Consider the following 22,028-nt stretch of genomic DNA (forward strand, 5'->3'; position numbering starts at 1 on the left):
TTGTCCGGTAGCAAGCGAACCTTGAATTTCCTTGCTCCTGTTTTTATACCGTCAACATCTCTAACCTCAGTTCCATGGTGGACGGTGCAGTACTGGTTAAGCCAGGTGTGAATGTCCTCCGTCTTTGCCAGATCCGAGAACATAACAACATGCACCGTTTTCCTCTCTCTCTGTGTCAGAGGCTGCAAGTTGATCTTCTCAAGGGCAGGAACTTTCCCTCTTTTTGCCTCAAACACATCCACACATTGTTCAAACAGAGAATAGATAGCAAAAACAACCTCAAATGCTTTCTGACCTGGGAAAGCGAAGATGAAATCCAAGTGCCAAGGTTCAAAGCCAAGTTCCTTCTGCAACACTTTTCTGCTGAATTGCATGCGATCCATGAAGAGGTCATCCAAAAGCTCAAAACGCACAACATTCTTGCGGGATCCAAAAGTTGTCATTTCGTAAACTGCAAAACAAACACTGCTTCCACAAAACAAGAAAACAATCCAACTACTCCACCTACAGGATGATCAAGGTATCACCCCTGCCAGGTAAGTATAAGTTGTATAAGGCCCTGCAAGCTGCCCGCACCCACAGCACAAAGCGCGCAGCCTAGGCCAGCTCCTCACCCCGCACGCCACTGTCTCCTGCTGGGCCCACTCTTTCGCACACTCACACGCCACACTAACACTCAAAAGGGTGGGCAAAACGAGAAAACGAGCGCGCCGTTTCCTACACATCTGCAGTCGCCAATGCGCATTCGCAGCATGTCCCGGGATGCAATTCGGCCTCATTTGCATAACACCAGACCGGCAGATCGCTACGCAAGCTCGCGTCGTGCGCCTGCCACAAACCGAACAAACACCGGAGCCTTTTCAGCAATTTCCAAAAAACGGGCCTGCTCGCCTGCCCACAAGGCTCCGTCTCTTACCCGCTCTCCAGAGCCTGCTGCCTTCTGTGCTGTTCTCTCGGCACCGCTGCAGCGCACACAACTCCTGCAGCGCGGGGAGAAAGTTTCCACGCTCCGCCGCAGGGAAGGCTCGCTCCGTGCGCACACGTCCTTTCAATGCCAGTTCAACAAGTGCTCCGCATTAGCAGCGGCGGGGCTCTGGCGTGTCGCACCTCACCTCACCTCGACATACGACATACGACACTTCTTTACGCAGAGAGTGGCGGGAGTGGGATGTCAGGGCCATATGACACTGCTTTACACAGAGAGTGGCGGGTTGGGATGTCAGGGCCATATGACACAGTTTTACACAGAGAGTGGAGGGGTGGGTGTCAGGGCTATACGAGAGTGCTTTACGCAGGGAGTGGCAGGGGTAGGATGTCAGGGCCTGACGATACTGCTTTACGCAGATAGTGGCGGGGGTGGGATGTCAGGGCCAAACGACATTGCTTTACACAGCGAGTGGTGGGTGTGGGATGTCAGGGCCTGAAGGTACTGCTTTACGCAGATAGTGGCGGGGGTGGGATGTCAGGGCTTGACGACACTACTTTATGCAGAGTGTGGAGGGGTGGGTGTCAGGGCCATACGACACTTCTTTACGTAGAGAGTGGCGGGGGTGTGATGTCTGGGCCTGACGATACTTCTTTACGCAGAGAGTGGCGGGGGTAGGATGGCAGGGCCTGAAGATACTGCTTTTCGCAGAGAGCGGTGGATGTGGGATTTCATGGCCATAAGACACTGCTTTATGCAGAGAGTTGAGGGACTGATGTCAGGGCCATATGACAGTGCTCCACTCAGGCCTCTGCTTGAATTTGTACTCCTCCTCTCTCTCCCTACCTCTACCTCTCCCTCTCCCTACCTCTCTCCCTACCTCTCCCTTTTCCCCTCCCTACCTCTCTCCCTACCTCTACCTCTCCCTCTCTGTGGGCCAACAGGCGGTGCTCACCCTGCCGTCTGTGTGGGTCCTATTGCCCCAGTATAGTGATGGGGGACACGATCTGGCCCACCAGCGACGAGCAGGTTACCAGATCTAGACAAAGTGGGCAACTCTTAGCAGTATGAGCTTAGTCACACATTGCAGCGATTAAAAAAACAAAACAAACATATTATGTCCGTTACTAACGACTTTTTTTTCCTACATTGAAAGTCTCTTTCCCGGGTGATTTTCTAGCGCAACTGGGGCTCTTCATTTCTCCTCGGTGTCTCATTGCGGGCTGATTTGAAACAGACCACAGAACCTGTCGCTGCAGTGCTCTCGGTTAGGGGCTCTCATCCTGCATCACCAATCTTCCACAGGAGGGACGGAGCTGGATTTCTGTCTGGAAAATAAACTCCAGAGTGAGAGACAGAGAGCAGAGAGGGGTAGGGAGAGGTAGAGAGAGGTAGAGTGGTAGAGAGGTAGAGAGAGGGAGAGGTAGAGGTAGGGAGAGAGAGGGAGGAGGAGTATAAATTCAAGAAGGAGAAAATCCACAACACAACACAGGCGTCGGCATGCGTGGGCTACAAAAGGAACAAGTAAAATGTTTCTTCCGGGCTGAAAAGAGAAGGAAAGAAAACACACCGTTGCGGCGCTACGACACGAAGACGCCGAGCCAGTTGAGCACAGCAAACCCAACCTGTTCTCACAAGTTGCTTGCGCTTCAGGCGAAATTAAAGCTGCTGAGATAAATCAGGAAAGCGGTAACTATTAGGACTGCTCACTGTTCCTCAGGCTGGGACAGGAGAGCACACACTGTATTATTATTATTGAGAGACAGGCTCGCTGTCTGTTCCTCAGGCTAGTACAGGAGATCATAATCTGCTTTATTATGATTGAGAGACAGGCTCACTCCTGTCTGTTCCTCAGGCTGGGACAGGAAGTCACACATTGTATTATTATTATTGAGAGACAGGCTCACTGTCTGTTCCTCAGGCTGGGACAGGAGATCACACAGTTTATTCATATTATTGTTAAGAGACATGCTCACTGTCTTTTCCTCTGGCTGGGGCAGGACATGACACACTGTATTATTATTATTGAGAGACAGGCTCTCTGTTTGTTCCTCAGACTGGAACAGAACATTCCACACTGGATTATTATTATTGAGAGACAGGATCACTGTCTGTTCCTCAGGCTAACACAGGAGATCACACTCTAGATTATTATTATTGAGAGACAGGTTTACTGTCTGTTCCTCAGGCTGGGACAGAGGATCACACACTGTATCATTATTATTTAGAGACAGGCTCACTGATCCTCAGAGCTGGACAGGAGATCCCACACTGAATTATTATTATAGAGAGACAGGCTCACTGTCTGTTCCCCAGGCTGGGAGAGGTGATAACACTGTATTATTATTGAGAGATAAACTCACTGTCTGTTCCTCAGGCTGGGACAGTAGATCACACTCTATTATTATTATGATTGAGAGTCTGGCTCACTGTTCCCCAGGCTGGGACAGGAGATCCCACACTGTATAATTGTTATTTAGAGACAGGCTCACTGTTTGTTCCTCAGACTGGGACAGGAGATCACTCACTGTATTATTATTATTATTATTGAGAGAGAGGCTCACTGTCTGTTCATCAGACTGGGACAGGAGATCCCACACTGAATTATTATTATTGAGAGACAAGCTTACTCTCTGTTCCTCAGGCTGAGACAGGACATCACATACTGTATTATTATTGATTGACAGGCTTATTGTTCCTCAGGCTGGGACAGGAGATCACACACTGTATTATATTACTAACAGATAGGCTGACTGTCTGTTCCTCAGACTGGGACAGGAGATCACACACTGTATTATTATTATAGTGAGACAGGCTCACTGTATGTTCCCCAGGCTGGGACAGGAGGTCATACATTATATTATTATTATAGAGAGACAGGCTCACTGTATGTTCCACAGGCTGGGACAGGAAATCACACTGTATTATTATTATTGAGAGACAGACTCACTGTTCCTCATGCTGGGACAGTAGATCACACTGTATTATTATTATTACTGAGAGTCTGGCTCACTGTTCCCCAGGCTGGGACAGGAGATCACACACTGTATTATTATTATTGAGAGACAGGCTTACTCTCTGTTCCACAGGCTGAGACAGGACATCACATATTGTATTATTATTATTGATTGACAGGCTCACTGTTCCTCAGGCTGGGACAGGAGATAACACACTGTATTATTATTATTTAGAGACGGGCTCACTGTCTGTTCCTCTGGCTGGGACAGGGGATCACACACAGTATTATTTTTATTGAGAGTCAGGCTCACTGTCTGTTCCTCAGACTGGGACAGGAGATCACACACTGTATTACTATTATTGACAGATAGGCTCACTGTGTCTTCGCTTGGGCTTCCTCAAGCTGGAGCAGGAGATCACACATGATATTCTTATTACTGAGAGACAGGCTCACTGTCTGTTCCTAAGAGTTGGACATGAGATCCCACACTGGATTATTATTATTGAGAGACAGGCTCAGTCTGTGTCTGTTCCTCAGGCTGGAGCAGGAGATCACATACTGTATTATTATTGATTGACAGGCACACTGTTCCTCAGGCTGGGACAGGAGATTGCACCCTGTATTATTATTATTGACAGATAGGCACACTGTGTCGTCGTTTGGGCTGGGACAGGAGATCACACACTGTATTATTATTACTGAGAGAGAGGCTCACTGTCTGTTCCTCATGCTGGGACAGGAGATCACACACTGTATTATTATTATTGACAGATAGCCTTACTGTCTGTTCCTCAGACTGGGACAGGAGATCACACACTGTATTACTATTATTGACAGATAGGCTCACTGTGTCTTCGCTTGGGCTTGAACAGGAGATCGCACCCTGTATTATTATTATTGACAGATAGGCACACTGTGTCGTCGTTTGGGCTGGGACAGGAGATCACACACTGTATTATTATTACTGAGAGAGAGGCTCACTGTCTGTTCCTCATGCTGGGACAGGAGATCACACACTGTATTATTATTATTGAGAGACAGGCTCACTGTCTGTTCCTCAGGCTGGGACAGGAGATCACATACTGTATTATTAGTATTTAGAGACAGGCTCACGGTCTTTTCCCCAGGTCTGTGTCTTCTAGGATATAATGCCAGCGAACTCTTGTTTTTATGTCCACTATAACTACGCTGGGCAAACGTTCTGAGGTCAAATTCTTCCAGCACAGGGGTACCTTTAAAGCGGAGACGACGGCACCAACATTTTTTGGTGCGCCTTCTCTTTAAAGCCCTGGCCAAATATAAAGACAATAAATAATTTCCTAAGATACGCGATTAAAAAATAAATAAATAAAAATTTGAATCTCCTGCGGAACACATTCCATAAGAATCAGCGGTTTTACAGTATATATCGCCTTTAAAGGTGGCTTCTCAAAACGCTTTATGGGATAAAAACAACCAGAACAGCAGCAACAACAATATTGTATTTCGTTGCACTTTGAAAACCAAGTAATAACTTAACTATACAGTACGTGCAAACGTTTCGTATGTTGCTGTCGTGAATGCCTGCGTACCCATAAGTATCTTATTTGCCTTGAGTCTGTCTACAGTATATCTGTCCCACTACCCCCCTCTCTCCCTCAATTCAATTCAATTCAAGGTGTTTTATTTGCATGACAGATGGGTACAAGCAGTGTTGGGTATGTATATTGTAACGCTTACTGCCGACAGGCACTGTGTAAGACCCGGCGTACCAGAGCAGCGCACCGAGGAAGCGTTTGCATTTATAACTTAGTTTTTAAAATTAGTCAAGCAATATGAACTCCCGGAGTGCTGGCTGTGATGAATTAAACCGGTCTCACAGGTATTCAAAGTAGGAAGTACAGTGTTAAGTGGTAGCTGGGCTATTCCCTCAATAGAATCGCTTTAAGGAAAAGCATTTTCAGAGAGCAATCACGCTGTGTTTATGTAGAAAAAGCGATTGGGTTTATGAGCAATCTAATTACCTATTCGCTTAAAACGCTATATAAAATAAAGTTTATTTAGAGATGAATGATCAGTGTCGCAGTTTAAATAATGGGAGTCAGGAAACTAACACACAGCGCCACCGGATTTAATAACGCAATAAAAACGCTATAAAATAATGTGACTAGGCACAGAAAAAGTTTACAGCACAGTACAATAAATGCTGACCATGACTTTAGAAGCATAAATTACCTTACACTCAATTTAAACACAAGCTGTCTTTCTGTATGAACCTCTAAGCTGGTTCATACAGAAAATGTAGAAATGCATTAGCCTGATTATGATTAAAAAACACATAATTAAACACGCGTTTGCGATTTAAATCAGAACACGATTTAAATCAATATAAATGTTTATATTGTAACACATACTGTCCAGCCTCCATTTCTCTATAAAAATGTACTCTGTTGCACACACACACTAGAAGCAGGAACCGCTGTCAGAAGGGAAGATATGTTCAAAATATCACAAATATCGATCATGTTGCGATATTTTGAAATATAAAAGTCAATTGATTGTCCATAATATCGCTTACCTATTTTTTCGAAGAAATGTTTGTTAAAAGAAAAGTCCAGCACCAGCTGGATTCGAACACACAACCTGCCAGTTGGTAGTCACGCACCTAGACCAGTAGGCTACAAGACAACTCGCATGAACAGGCAGGCGAAACAGCCCTACACAGCCCTGTCGCAGTACACGGATATAATCATACCGTTAATAAATTCTTTAGATACGCGATTCCATATTATATTCCCTTTTAATCAAATTCTAAAAATATGCTTGTTGACTCCGGTATCGCGTTAGTTAAAGACTTCGAAGCTTACAATGTTTAGGGAGAAATGGAATACTGGTGTGTATTTTTTTCTTTAAAGTACCAAGACCAGCTATATACTGTATGTTTATGTTCCAAAATTAATATCGTTTATGGCCTTCACACGCGTTACAGTATGCTCCTATTCTTTTTATGCTCAGCTACTAAGATTTCCTTTCAGTGGTAAAATTCAATATCTACAACGGGCACAGTAAAGACGTTTACAGTAAGTCTTTCTACGACAGACCAACGGACCACGAGTGCCCCTGTCGGTCAACCAATCACGCACCGCGGTACCCCGTGTCATCTTACCTGCGGTACGTGTCTGTACCGCTCACTTTGAATGGCTGCATCTGTAGTTTGCTTGCATGATGCCGGGAACAGCATGGTTGTTTGCTGAAATATGGTCTAGCGGTTAGGATTCCTAGTTTTCAGCCAGGCGGCCCGGGTTCGACATCCCGTATGAGAACGTGTCATTTTTGCCTCCTGCTTTCCAAAAGATCAGCACCGTGTACGAAGGAGCCGCATTAAAACTACTCGAACGTGCAAAACGTGCGAGAAGAGGGGGCGCTTGTTTCCAACCGAAGCTTCTCGCGTGTGAGACGAGCTGATCATCGCTGTGGGAGGGTTACTCTGGTAGACAGGGCTGACCTTCAGCAACAGGATTTATAGTCTCCAAGATGATATTTGCACTTTCTGGAGAGGCGATTTTCTCCACTTCAGTAGCCCGATTTTGTCGATTGCGTGGAGAGGGCTGTAGAATGTGGCACCGCCTTTCCTGCTCCATCCATGACAGGCGTGCTGGTCTCTGGAGAGAGAGCACGGTCCATCAGCGCACTCCAATAAACGCACTGGAAGCAGCTGAATCGCATTGGCGAAGCTCAGCGCTGGGCCGCTGGGCACGTCTTACCACCGTTTCCGTAGTGTAGTGGTTATCACGTTCGCCTCACACGCGAAAGGTCCCCGGTTCGAAACCGGGTGAAAACAGCCTTCTTTTGTCGCCACGCACAAAAGGGGATTGGGGATTCGCCTAGCGCTGTGATCGAACAGACCCACTCACCTCTTAGTGTGGCGGGATCTGCACAGTGCATGTCGCAGCGCATCCTGCTTTCACTTCAATGCGCGTCCTGATGTACCCCGGTCTCCCGCGTGACAGGTGGGGACAGGTGACAGGTCCTATACTAACGAGGAAGACATCGCTCTCTCTGACCCCCGGCATCGTGTCCCGACCCAGCGTGCTGGAAGCCGACGCATGCTGTGATTCCTTTACGGAGCAGAAATGACAACCGAGGAGCCGAGAGATCATTTCATCATTTCGCGTCTGAACGGAAAACACAAACAACCAACTCGGAATGACTTGCCTTTGACGCTTTTCAAAGCGTTCTTTGTGCACGACGACTGCGCCGCCTAGCAGATACAAATGGGTTGTACAACTTTGAACTAGCAAATGGAAGAGGGCTAAGCCCCCTCTCTTTTAGCCCAGGTTCGATCTGTCTCCCAGAATCACCAGGGCGCACACACACACACCCGTGTCGTTGAAGTGCTCTGCTTCATTTCTAAGGGCAACTCAACATTCACTCCTACCCCGAGTGCAGAAAAGACAGCGTCCGCAGCAACAACAGCTCAGGTCTCTGCACAGGAGCTAAGCTGCCCCCATCTCCTCTGCTCTGCGGCTCCTGCGGAGTGGAGTCCTGCCTGGAGCCGTGTTTGCAGGCGGCGGCTCCCCGCGCCCTGTCTGTGCGTCATTTCCAAGAGCTTCTGGGAGGAAGAGAGAGCCCTCCCACTCGTGGGCTTTTCCACGGTCTGTGTGAGGAGGGTGTGTCCAGTAGCTTATCGAGCGGAAGCCTGGGGTGGCGGAGAGCTGTGATCGTGCAGACCTTGAGGTGTCACCTCTTTGTCTGCTTTCCCGCCCCCCCTCCGCCCAAGCTCTGCTCCAAAGTAGCCCGGCAACCCCTCACACCTGCACGTGTCACAACCTAAGGTGTGGTCATGAGACACCCATGGGGTGTCTTTCTGTTCTTGCTAATTGTTTCCTGCCCGTTGCAGGCAGAAGTCCATGCGAGGAAGATGCGCTGGACAGAGCTCAGAGGGCGCACCTGGGTGGCTTTCCTTCTGAGTGACGTTCCTGCAACACTCTCCCGCTACTCTTGGTGCGCTCATGCCGCAACACAGGAAGGCTGGAGCAGGTGGCTGTGGGCTCCGCGCACTGCCGAAATAGCTCGATTGGGAGAGCGTTAGACTGAAGATCTAAAGGTCCCTGGTTTGATCCCGAGTTTTGACATTTTGTTTCATCGCGCCCTTTGTTCCTCTCTCCAGCGCCCCCTGCCTAAAGTGACGTGTCCCTTTCTCAGCCTGAAACGCAAGCGAGACACCAGCAGCGGTCCCTGCAGGTTTCCGTAGTGTAGCGGCTATCACGTTCGCCTAACACGCGAAAGGTCCCTGGTCCGAGACCGGGTGGAAACAGCCTCGTTTTGCACGCTCCTGTACTTCACAGAGGTCTTGAGCGTCCGGTCATTTGTTCCCAATGTATTTCCGGTGCCTTCGTGCACTCTTGTACCAAACGCACGTTCCTTCTGTACGCGGAGCCGATCATTTGCAATTGGGCTGTGCCAACAGACCAGGACGAGCTCTTTCGGCTCAAAAGCAGCGCAGGACCTGCAAGAACAACAGAAAGATTAGCATCCAGCGGGGGCCTCTTAGTGAGCCCAAGATCTCATCAAGAATCGGCTCCAGCAACAGGGCTGGGCGCATTGTTCCATTCTCCGACCACTCTCGGTGTAAACAAGTCCCTCCTGGTCTCTGCTTGAAATACACTTTCCTGCGTTTGCTTTGGTGTAACTGGCTTCCCCTGCATGGGCGAATGTGAAGAAGATCCTTAGTAAGTCATTGAAGAAAACCGAGAAGAGGTCGGAGTGGCCTCTGTCGTTCATCAACGATCCAGTCAGGCAGTACTCCTCTGTAAAGCACCGTTCGTTCACATCGATTGGCTTTTTTTTGCCTTCATTCGTGCAAGTAGTAAAAGCAGACGCCCCTATTCTGCCATGACCCGGCTTCAAACCGGGGTTGTTGCGGCCACAACGCAAAGTACTGACCGCTATACAATCACGGCGAGTTACCGAGACACATGTGGTAGGACGGAAAAGGCTGTGCTCTCTTCGTGTGACATAATTCGGAAAAGTCCTGACGTTGCATTTCAACTGAGCCCCAGTATACATCGACCCTTCGACACTCCGAGTGACAACTCTCTTGCGTGTTTTCTCATATTTATGTAGTTTGCTTGCATTATACCGGGAACAGCGTGGCTGTTCGCTGCCATATGGTCTAGCGGTTAGGATTCCTGGTTTTCAGCCAGGCGGCCCGGGTTTCAACATCCGGTATGAGAACGTGTCAGTTTTGCCTCCTGCTTTCCAAAAGATCAGCACCGTGTACGAAGGAGCCTCATTAAAACTACTCAAACGTGCAAAACGTGACCGGGGAAAAGTTAACTTGAAGGTAGAAAACGATTTTGGCACGCCTGTAGGGCTTTCGCGAAATCTCTTAGAATTACAAAAACACATGCTTTGTGTATAAAATACATTGTGAATGCTTTCTCAGCCTTCACTTTGTCGTTTTTATGACGTTTTTTTGACCACACTCGAATATTCTTTTGTCCATATCTTCGCAATGGAAGCACAGAACGCCTTTAAACCAAATGCATTTTAAAGACCACGACTTGCGGATATTTCCACAGCCTCTACACCAAACTATCAGTGTGCTAATTATCTTTTTTTAAACCTCCGGTTTTTCATCGATGCGTAATTACGCACGAACTGGAACCTGGGGACAGCTGTGTGCACACGTTCACAACGCGAGAAATACTGTTCAATACGGTCAATATGACCATAGGAAGCAGAAGAGCGCAGTCTCCAATTACCCAGACTGTAAGCACGGGAATAAAGCTTTGTTTGATTTCTGAAACCCCTCCTTTACGTCCTGTTTTCATTCAGGTAAGGGTCAACTATATTGACAATACTACTGACAGCAGGAAGATTAAAATATTCTTTACTCAGCGGCTTATTAAAAACAGCTCCCATGATGTTCCAACCGACTTTTTACACAGAACGCTGACACAGCTTTGTGTTCTGAATCTCTTTTTCTCGTGCTTTTATTTAATGTGGCACAATGCACTGGGATAGGGGTATTCTGTTCACAAACCAATAGCATTTAAATCACAACACCCACAATGCTGCATGTAAGTGTTTTGCACATTAAGCAGGTCCTCTGACTTTTCCCAGCTTTGTTTTGGGTTGTGGCCCCTTTATTTTTTTATGATTTTCTGAAGATAACACTAAAGGTAATACACTGGGATAGGTGGGTCTTTTTCATGGCTCAATAGCAATTCAAATACAACAGCCACACTGCTGAAACCAAGTGTTTTACACACCAGACAGGCCCCCGAACCTCATACAACCTTGCTGTGGCTGTGGCCCCTTTCTTTATGTTTTATGATTTTCTGAAGATAACACTACAGGTAATACACTGGGACAGGTGGGTCTTCTTCATGGCTTCATGATTTTTTTACTGTAATCAAGTGTTGTGCACACAAGGCAGGCCTCCTGACCTTTCACAGTCATGCTTTGTTGTGTGAAACTTTAATTCTCTTTTTAGGATTTTTTGAACATCAAAACTTCCAACTTTCATGGAGATGAACGGGGTGCTCTTCAATAGCTTTTTCATATATACACACAAGCGTATATAACCAAGACACTCAGAACAAACAGAATCAACCTGAAGTCATAGAAAATCAAGAATGCCCCCGAGACACCTGTACCCCCCTCCTGGACCACTCTGGTATCAACACCCCCAAACCAAGCCATACCAGCTAACAAGACTCAGAATCGGTGTAACCCTCCAACTTGGACCAAGAGCAGGATGGGACAAGAACCTGCACCACACTACGCACCCCTCAGACCTGTGGTCAAGGGCTGGTGGAGTAGGGAATATGATCAACGAATTTCTGAAGTTTTCTAAACTCGAAAAAAAATAGTTGGAATGACAATATGTGGTCAACACTGTCAAACAGAGTCCTTGGAGAGGATTGCCCCAGCAACAAGAAATGGTTATCAGTGATTTGGCATGAAGATAGAAAAAAAGTAAGAACCCAAGTGCTTAGGGTGCAGAAAGAGGAGAGTATTGGTAGGGATTCCAAACCAGATGACAGTACACAATCTATAGTCAGTATTTCAAGTCAAAGTGAGGGACATAGTTTGGAAGGCAACACAGAGCTCAGAAGTTCATCAGAAGATACAAAAGATGCATGGGCAGCACACGGCAGCACAGACAGTGGTGACATGTTAGAGGGAGAAACAAAAATCTGTGTAGAATCAGAAAAAAAGCCTGAAGAGCACAGTGAATATTCCCAGGGGGCAAGCTCGTCTGGGACGTCACCTCAGGATAAAAGGGGATTAAGAAAGATTATGTCTGTGCCTAAAACTTTCAAAGTATGTCTAAAGGCTGAACAATGGAGAAAAATAGCACCTCTAAAAGGTACATCTAAACTAAGACGACCATGGACCCAGATCTTATATATCGAGTTCAGGAAGATAAATCCTTGCTGCCCAATAGCCTTCAAATACCAATACATCAGGAAAGAGAACAGCAGAAAAAAAAAACTTTCTGATGATAAAAGCAGTCTGTACCTTCAGGTCCTGCAATGTTAAATACATAATGACAACAAGACACAAACCAATGGGCAATGATGACATCACAATTTATGTTGTACAAGTAGGGCAAATACAGCACAGTAAAAGGGAAACAATTTCAACAAGCACGTCAGCCTTATCGTCGAAAGATTGCCAGTGCCCTCGCAAAAGGAATCAGCAATGTATACTACAGGAACCTGAGCAGAACTCCGCTTGCTGAAATTGCAGCAGGCAATTTATCTAAACCACTAACACAGAATGTCCGGAAAGTCATTTCATCAGAGTTCAGGAACATAAACGCATTCACTATGATTCAGTGATTGAATTACATATGGCACAAAAATATATGAAAGCATGCGACTTCAACACTGTCCATTTTTCAGGATATATACAGATTTTGCAGTTAGACACATTTGCTGCCTATCTTTACACAGAACAGAGTATGCGAAATCTTATTGCCCATCTAAAGATGAAGGAGAAAGTCAGCCTTTACCTGGATGCGACAGGAGGGGTAGTCAGAAAAATTCCATCGGAGAACAAAAGAATTTTGTACTACAGTCTTACGTTACCTGGAGGTGGAAAAGAAAGCCTCCATTACCAGTGTCTGAAATGTTGACAACTGACCACACCATTGTCAGTATAGAACGTTGGCTACGTAAATTCATGTTTGACATCTCAACATGTAGTACCAAGAGAGTGCAGCATGTAGAAACTGACTACAGCTGGGCCCTGATTCACAGTGTTTTTTTTGCCTTCAATGGGGACACCATCCATGCATACTTAAATTGTGCAATGAAAGTCTGCCAAGGCAAACTTAAGTACACAGAACTTCAGATGTTCACTGTTCTGCACCTTTGCTCTGCCCATGTCATAAAGGCTGTCTCTCAAGCAATTAGTAAAAAAACAACAGACAAAGGACTGCGAGACTTTGCAACATTTTCCTTTGCCATCCTGCAAAACAGCACAAATTTGAGTGTCGCCAGAAATGTTTTCAAACACATGTGTATTGTACTCTCAAGCAGGAGGTTCACAACTGAAGTCCAATCTAGTGTCTGCCTCCTTAACGCTTACATTTCTCAAACAACCACACCAGACCAGATGGAAAAGGAAGCAGAAGTCAAAGACACAGATGAGGTACTGTACCCAAAAATGAGAGGCAGACTGGGCCGCTCAAAGGTTCAAAGGTATTTATGAAGACAGCATATCAGCTCAAGGACATGATGACTATGGGACACAACACAATGTGAACCCCTATTTCTGTGAAGACATAATAAGATTTCTGTTGCAAAGATACATGGCACTATTTCCACTGTGGAGTGGAATTTTGTTGGGTGACCTGGCAAGATATGCTTCAGACAGCAAAAAAGACATATCAATGTCAGAGGTAGCACAAACAAGAGCCACTAATTGTCATGTTGAGACCTGGTTTGGCATTGTCAAGCATTCAATACTTCAGCACAGGAGGAAACTGAGGCCAGCAGAGTTTATTACGATAATGAGACAATCCCTCCAAGGCCGGTACAGAGAACATATAATCCAAAATGCTCTCCCCAAAAAGGTTTTGACGGCTCCATTGATCACCACTAAGACACGTCATGAACATGCACAGGAACAATGGGCAAAGAGAGCACCAGGTGTAGGCAAAGAAACAAAAAATAAATTCTACAGCGCACCACAGAAAATTCCAATCCCCAAAAAAATGAGAACACAGGAAAAAAAAGTTAGCAATAGAAATATTGAAACAAATGAAAAATCGCCAGATGACAGCAACGGCCTGCAAGTACAGCAGGGGAAAGCAGGAACCACAGAATATAAAGAATGGCAGCACAAAGAAGAAAGGAAAGTGTCACCCAAGCAAGCTGCCGTGGGCATGGCTGAAGTGATCACACCACACTGTGATGCACGCCCCATCTCAAAACTTATAAAAGAGAAAACAGATTTCAAAAAGAAGGTAGGATTTGTATTTTGAATATTTCTCTGTGTGGATATTCACTTCTTTTTCAGAGCTTATGAATGTCATCTTCTACTACTGTAGGTGTTCTTTGTCGTTTCTCTCTAACTTGTTATACTTGTTGACATACTTGTGTTATACTTGTGGTGTGTAATCTCAATTTTCATTATGTTAGGTCCAGTGATCTCTTGTATATGCTTTTGGCTTGGTAAATCTTTTTTAGGTACACGCCCTTTGGAACATCAATCCGAGTGAATTAGTGGTTGCAGTTTTGCCATCCATGCACAGTGCAGACACATATATTCTCAGACACTCGGAGTTTGTGTCTCTGAAACCAGATGAGTGGCTCATAGGCGAGGTAAGATGAAAGTGTTTGATTGCATGCATTTGTTAAGGTTTCTGAGCTTTTGTGTAATCAAATGTGTGTGAGTGCGTGAAATCATATCTTCTTCAATTGTATTTGCTTTTTCCATAAGACCATTGAGTGTTACTTTCAAGTAGTGAAAGAATCCATGGACTTGGGGAAGAAGGTTTTCCAAATGAACCACTACACAACTAGTGTAATCATGAGTGGGAATAGAGAGCACATGGCTAGACAATGTTTGTCCAAGGTAAGGACATCAAACACAAATGTTGATGGATTACATTAGTGAGGGGCAAACATGGTTTTTCACTAACTGATGATTGTTTTATCAATAGAGAAACAAGGAGAGCTACAAGCAATCAAAACAGGTCACAACTGTGCCCATGGTGCTGCCTAAAGAAACTACCTTTATAGTCAGAAATCAAAATTCAAAGGTAGCACACCATCCATGTGAGGCAGCCTGTCGTGCTAATCTCGTCATTCTTTTCATTACAGGTCAACTTTGAAAACTATGAAGCCATAATTAGTTTTTTTTTTAACACTGGTGTCCATTGGAAGTTGTTGGTTAGTGTGGTGCAGGTAATCCAAAACAGCGTAGGTTTATAATTAACCTTGGAACCATAACACAGTTCAAGTGATTATCCCTGTTGCATCTAAAAAAATTACAATGTATTGGTTCCTCTCCTGTTAAAAAAGGCGGACATGGATAGTGAGTATCCAAGGCAATAGTGACAGTGCACTTTTCCTAAAATATTATTGTGAATACTGCTGTGTAATAAACAGAAAACCAAGTGTCATGAATTACACCCCCGCAGGCAGGCGCTCATGCATTCCCACGAGCTCCTCCCATCCCAAACGTGCATGCACCAATCTTTCCTCTATTTAAACCCTCGCCAGACCCCCTTTCAGTGCTCACGATTGAGATCTTCTCCCTGAGCTTAGTTCCTAGTTTACATTCTGCGATACTACTCTTTGACTCCTGGATCTTGACCCTGCTGTTCTTCTGCTACGTCTTTGCCTCCCGACTTTGTACCTACGCGCCTACTACTCCCTGCCCCTACTACTTTGGACCCTGCTCTTCTTTCCAGACGACGCCCACGCCTACCGATTCTGTACCGACGCTCATACTACGACTACCCGGATTTTGGACTCAGCTACTTCTCCGACTACGCCTTTGCCTATCGTTACCCTTCCGAAGAGCTCCGCATAGAATCCCTATCCTCCGCAGTCACCCCCTCTGTGACACCAAGCAGGTCAAAGTGTCATGTAGGAAAAAAATAAGTACTGTTAGGTCATTTCCTGACTGTCTTTGCTGAGGTTTGCAAAATATTACATGTTAAATAATATATAAATAAAATATTTAAATATTAAAAACGTTTGTGTCCACAACATTAAACTCCTGAAACTGCCTGTGTGTCTGGCCCCACATTAAATGCAACTTCATGTCTGATGACGGGCCATTTGTTTCTTGCAGTATCTGTATGCTCCATCCCAGAAAGTCTTTGTGTTCGACCCTATGGGGAGTGACGAGATGGCAGACTCCACAGCAGTGGCAAAACGTTTCAGGTAAGAAATCAAGCATTGGTTTCGTGGTGAAACTCAGCATGGGCACACATTCATTTCACATTCATATTCAGCATGTCAAATATGTCCTCATTTATCAATAACCTATTATTTTGATTCACAGGGACTTTCAAGATGCGAAGGAACGTCCTAGGAAAAGAAGACTGGTTGAATATCATCTGGCACCCAAGTGTGATTGGTCACACCAAGCAAGCAGATGCCTCAAGCTGTGGGGTCTTTGTGATGCAGGTCAGCATAACCTTTCCATGCAGAAATTTTGGACTGTCTCAAAACTATTGTATGAGAGATTTTTAGGGAAATAATAATTGTGACAAACCTTCGTCTGTTAGATGGGCGCAGACATCGTGAACAATTTCCCGGATATTCCAACATACATCAAGATGAACAGCAGCGCCAAAGAAATAAGAAAGTTGCGGGAAGACCTGTCAATCAGAATTCTTGAAGCTTCAGGTATTGTACCATTTGATCATCATTGCCTGCGTTTATTGGTGTATGTTGTTTTCCTGAAGCATGCTCTGTCTATGTAACAAATCTGAATGAAAAAAGATTCTCGATTTATTTATATGCAGAACTCATTTGGGTATTATTTTTGTACTGTATAACACAGAGATGAAAAGTTAATTAAATCACATTTCGCACAGTTAAAATTCAATGACACTTTGGCCTTCGTCGTGGTTGACACAACCATAGTCTGGGAAAAGTGTGGGTCTTGATTGCCCATAGTGAAACAAACTGGTTGAACATGGCTGTGTTATCATGTGCCCCCTTAAAGTCATAGCAACAAAAAAAGGGTAACAGGTGTTGACAGGAGTATTCTGAGACATGACAATGTGCGGTTTAAGAAGCAGTAGAACACCTAATCAGGAAAGTGCATACGAAAAGGTCTCTATCAAATGGTCTTCAATTATGCAACAATGATCTGTAGATAACATTGGAGAAATCAGTCTATTTGGCATGTTTATTATAGCTCCTCTCCAGGACATGTGTCTGATGTGTGGAGAAAACACTGGTGCTGCAGACAAACTGGGAAAGTGAACATCATTTCTATCTGTATGTGTAATTGTTATGTCCCAGTGTGTGGTCTGTGTTTTTTTTATGTTCCACACTGCTGACCCTTTGATTGTTCTCCCTCCCTCATTGGCCCACAATTACACCACTGTTCTGTATGACATCATGATCAATTAACTTCTCAGCCAGCGTGCATCTTATTCACTATATAACATGGAGGTTTTCTGAAGGAAGAGCCTTTCGTTTGACTTTGGTCCTGCTTGGTTTTGCTTTGCTTCATTTAGTTGTGGTTATCGCTTTGTTTTGCTATTGTTTTGGCTTTGTTGGTTTGTTGTTTTCTGTTCATTTCTTTGTACTTTCGTTTGTTTGTGTTTGTCCTTGTTTTGCCATTATCTTGCCCTAACATGTTACATGTTCAACCTTTATGTTCTTTTGTACCCTGTTCCTGTCGATTAGTCTCGTTTTCCCTTATTTGCATTCCTAGTTCACTTGTGTTTTTGTGTAAACTTTTGTGTATAAGGTTAGTTCAGGTTGTTGGGTACATTCTACACACTTAAATGATTTTGTATTAGTAACACTAGTTAAGTACGGGTGAGTGCCATTTTTCTTGTATGGTTTTGAGTAGTCAGGGGAGGTTAGCTAGGGTGTTGAAGACGCAGAAGACCGTGTGTTTTGGGTTTTCTTTTGCAGTCAGGTTAGCTTTCCCTCACTTTTTTTAGCCAGCTCCAATTTGTTTGGTTATTTTCTTTTCTTTGGCACCACTCTAGTTCCCTTACCCCTGTGTGTTATTGTGTCTTACCAGTCACTTATTTAACTTAAAATCATCACTTTAACACCCACCTTTGTTATCATGCTTCCTAGTCACTTACCAGAACCCACCTGCTTCCAAAAGAATTATTCTAAATGTTACACCCCTTTACCCCTAGATACTTGGGGTCGTAACATTATTATGTGTAATGTATGCACATAATAACAAAACATGCCAATGAAATGTGATAGCTGAACTAATATAAGGTTTACTCTGTGTAGGTCCAGTGTGACAGTTGTGAAAACTGGTTCCATGAATTGTGCATCTCAAACGAAGAGTATGAAAGCACAAAGAATGAAGTAACGTGGATATGTACATTTTGCCAACCCCAGTTTGGCGAGTATGCTTTGCATGCAAACTATCACTATGAAAGGGTTTTTTAAGCAGGACATGTAGTTTTAGATTCAACAGAAACATAGGATGACATTTTTCAGTGGATGTTATAATTGTTTGTTATTGTTAGGAAGTTTGGATTTCAGGGTTATCTTCTGGCATTAATGGTTCTATAAATTAGAGATACCTTTTCAAAAAACACTCCAAAGAAGGCATAAAAAGGCATAAAAGATTATTGATAATCTTTGCAATTTATTACATGACACAGGCATCTCGAAGATAGAATTACTGTGTATCAGATTGATGATTAGATATGGATGCATCAAATCAATTACTAGGTTTCTTTCCAATAATATAGAAACAAAGGCACGAACATGAACACCTTAAAGAGCTTGCCATTTAGCACAGAAACAATATAATGTCTTGCTATAAAAACACAAAGTAAGAAAAAAGGAGTTTGATCAAGAGAGATCTGTCAAATTCTGCAAATACCTAGATCTTGATCTGTGACCCATTAATACTCTTTGGATTCTTTGCAGTTCGTAACCCTTCTTACGGTTTTATATTTCAGGCACTATTGATGAGTGAGCAACCACCCCCTACTCCCAAGCATTACATAAAAGACATGCTGGAAACTCAAGAAGACTGTCAATGTGTTCTCAGCAGAATTCAACTCCAAAAGACATGTAAGTACAAGTTTCAATATCTCCCCAAAAGACACTTTGCGAAAAAATAATGAAAAACACTAGAACACAAAAAAAATCACTAGAAACCATTTGTTATCTATTGCCAGAAACCAAACAAAGTATTATGAAAACGGTAAAAAAGTTCATCATAACACAACACAGTCCCTTTTATATATGATTACTACACAGTGTTAACATCAAAGTAGTAGTGCAAAGAATTCTAAATCAACAGTATGTCACCATGACATGATTTATTCCACTCCGTTGTAAGAAAGATCAAAGAAAACTGGCTTCTATCCAACAGAGGTGTATCTAATGTGATTCCTTATTATTAGGTTACCCAAATAGTACCATCTCTACAGTACCTTTCAGACAGGACACACTACTAAAAGGATTCTAACCGAAACAATAAAAACACAATCACATCATCGAAGTCTGAACCCCACTGACTTTCAATATCAAACCGTGTACATCTCCAGGCTTGGAGACTCATCAAAAAAGCCTAGACACCAAAGTGATCCTTTTCTTCCAGTAAGATTATGGCAGTTGCAGGATGCTGTCTAGATCAATGAACAGATTACGTTAATAATAGCAAGCAGGTAGCAGAGCATTTAAGCACACAGCCCCTAAATTGTGGAAATATGTCAGACCTTATTAAGGATGCCCCATACCTACAAGCATATTTAACAATGCTGTAGTCTTCTACATCATCTCTGTAGTCTTACTGATCCTGAGTGATCTAATTCTTTAGGAAGTGCAGAAACAGATATCAGGTGGGTAAGTAGACAACCACGTTGCAATTGTTTTTTCTGTCTAACCCATTTTTTTTCTCCACACCATGCCTGCCACTGTTCTCTCTTCGGTGCCTTTGGTTGATATTGAGCTCTGTTCCGCATGACAAGGGATCCTCCTGGATTTCTGAAGCAAGGAACCCAGCCGATACGAGTCCCTACAAAACTCAAGATCCTGTACTGCTCAACCCAGTGGATGGGACATACTCAACATTAATATCTAGCCTGACATAATACAGGAAATAAAATTCACCGTGTCAATCTGCATGGTGGTGCATGTGAACTGTTTCTAGTAACTACTTGTCATACCTGGAGGGGAGGTCAATCATCAGGCCTTGGACCCCCAGAGATTTTCTTGTTTTTCTCTCCTTCGTGCCTGATGGTTACACAGTCACATCTGCATACCACACCTTCATTGTGATTTGCTACAGATACAGCTTATTTAAAATGTGAAATTAGGAAAAACTAAAAGAAAGCGTGAAATAAAAAGAATGTCAAATCTAAAATTTTCAGATGTTGTGATGAAGCTTTTGACTCATGAATAGCACCCCCCCATCCCAGTGTAATGCATGTTTAATGGTGCCGTATTGAAAAAATAATTAAAAAAAAGGTTTCACAACCCCAAGCAAGGTTGTATAAGGTGAGGGGGACTGTCTGGTGTGTAAAACACTTGGTTGCAGCATTGTGGGTGCTGTAGTTTAAATGCTATTGGTTTGTGAACAACATACCCCTATCCCAGCGCAGAATGCCACATTAATTAAAAGCATGAGAAAATGAGATTCAGAATGCAAAGCTGTATTAGTCTTCTGTGTAAAAAATCGGTTTGAACATCATTGGAGCTGTTTTAATTAAACTGCTGAGTAATGAATATATTTAATTTTCCCGCTGTTAGCACTATAGTGTATATATAGTTGACCCTTACCTGAATGAAAACAAGACATTAAGAAAGGGTTTCAGAAATCAAACAAAGCTTTATTCCTGTGCATACAGTCTGGGTAATTGGAGACTGCGCTGTCCTGCTTCCTATGGCGATATACTGTTTTTTTCACACAAAGCCATATTGACCAGTATTTCTTGCATTGTGAACGTGTGTACACAGCAGTCCCCCGGGTTCCAGTTAGTGCGTAGTTACACATCAATTAAAAACCAGAGGTTAAAAAAGATAATTAGCTCACTAATAGTTTTGATGGCTTAAAAATGACATAGTGAAGGCTGTGAAAACGGTCACAATGTAGTTTGCACACAAAGCAAGTGTTTTCATAACCCTAAGAGGTTTTGTGAAAATGCTACAGGTGTGCCAAAATAGTTTTCGAACTTCAAGCTAACTTTACTCTGGTCAATGACAGTACTGACAGGCTATCGATAGGTTTGCTGGCACTGTGGGTTTGTTGTTCCTGACAATGTGCACGCTGAGAAATGCGCACAGACTGGCTTTCTTTCGGAATGAAAATGTTACCGCTTGTTCCTCATGTAAACACAGTTTTAACCATTAGCACACTCATATATATATATATATCCTGAATCAAGAATGAATGTGCCCTGGAATCCGCTGTATTGTTTCAAACTGAAAGTCAGATATTTAGAGTCTTGGTAAAGACTTTTTACAGGAAGAGACGTCGTGCTTCAGCTGCTCTGGCCTGCAAAGTGCGAAGGGGCTTCATTTGAAATACCCGATTGTACTTCAAAATCCAAGGTATTTTTGTTGTGCTAGAATGTATAATTTATTATAAATGTTTTATTCACAGCCTCTTCTTCAGGAAACCTCGCACACACTAAACAATCTTCAAAGACTATAGGAACAGTGAAAAAGAAAGCGGTAAGATGGATGAAAATAAAAGATTTTGACATCTCTTCCGTAACTGATGAATACTCCTGTGTGACGTTATTTCATGGATTACATGGATTCCGTTATTTTGCCACAGGCTGCAGGTCTCCGTTTTCAAAAAGAGCAAGTAAAAAGTTTTGTAAAAAAAGCAAGAGCACCTGTTTGGAGTGTTTACGACAGCAGCGGGTCTCCAAACAGAACTTCATCTCCTGAAAAGTGCCCGTCCCTGCCACACAGGTTGCTGTGCCCGGTGCAATGCATATCTCCACACAGCCCTCCA

At 43.8% G+C, this 22,028-nt stretch overlaps 1 protein-coding gene and 3 non-coding genes across 4 annotated transcripts in view; 3 read left to right on the top strand and 1 right to left on the bottom strand.

The window, feature by feature from the left end:
• The window catches only part of LOC138242792 (zinc finger protein 271-like), a 781,993-nt gene that overhangs the window by 673,809 nt on the left and 86,156 nt on the right, over nt 1-22,028 (bottom strand). The window lies entirely within an intron of this gene.
• Nucleotides 7,632-7,704, top strand: trnav-cac (transfer RNA valine (anticodon CAC)). The gene has a single exon. It is a non-coding gene; the product is annotated as a tRNA-Val (tRNA).
• trnaf-gaa (transfer RNA phenylalanine (anticodon GAA)) lies at nt 8,926-8,998 on the top strand. The gene has a single exon. It is a non-coding gene; the product is annotated as a tRNA-Phe (tRNA).
• Nucleotides 9,108-9,180, top strand: trnav-aac (transfer RNA valine (anticodon AAC)). Its single transcript has one exon. It is a non-coding gene; the product is annotated as a tRNA-Val (tRNA).

Source organism: Lepisosteus oculatus, chromosome 14 (assembly GCF_040954835.1).
Source record: "Lepisosteus oculatus isolate fLepOcu1 chromosome 14, fLepOcu1.hap2, whole genome shotgun sequence".
NCBI classification, from domain to species: domain Eukaryota; kingdom Metazoa; phylum Chordata; class Actinopteri; order Semionotiformes; family Lepisosteidae; genus Lepisosteus; species Lepisosteus oculatus.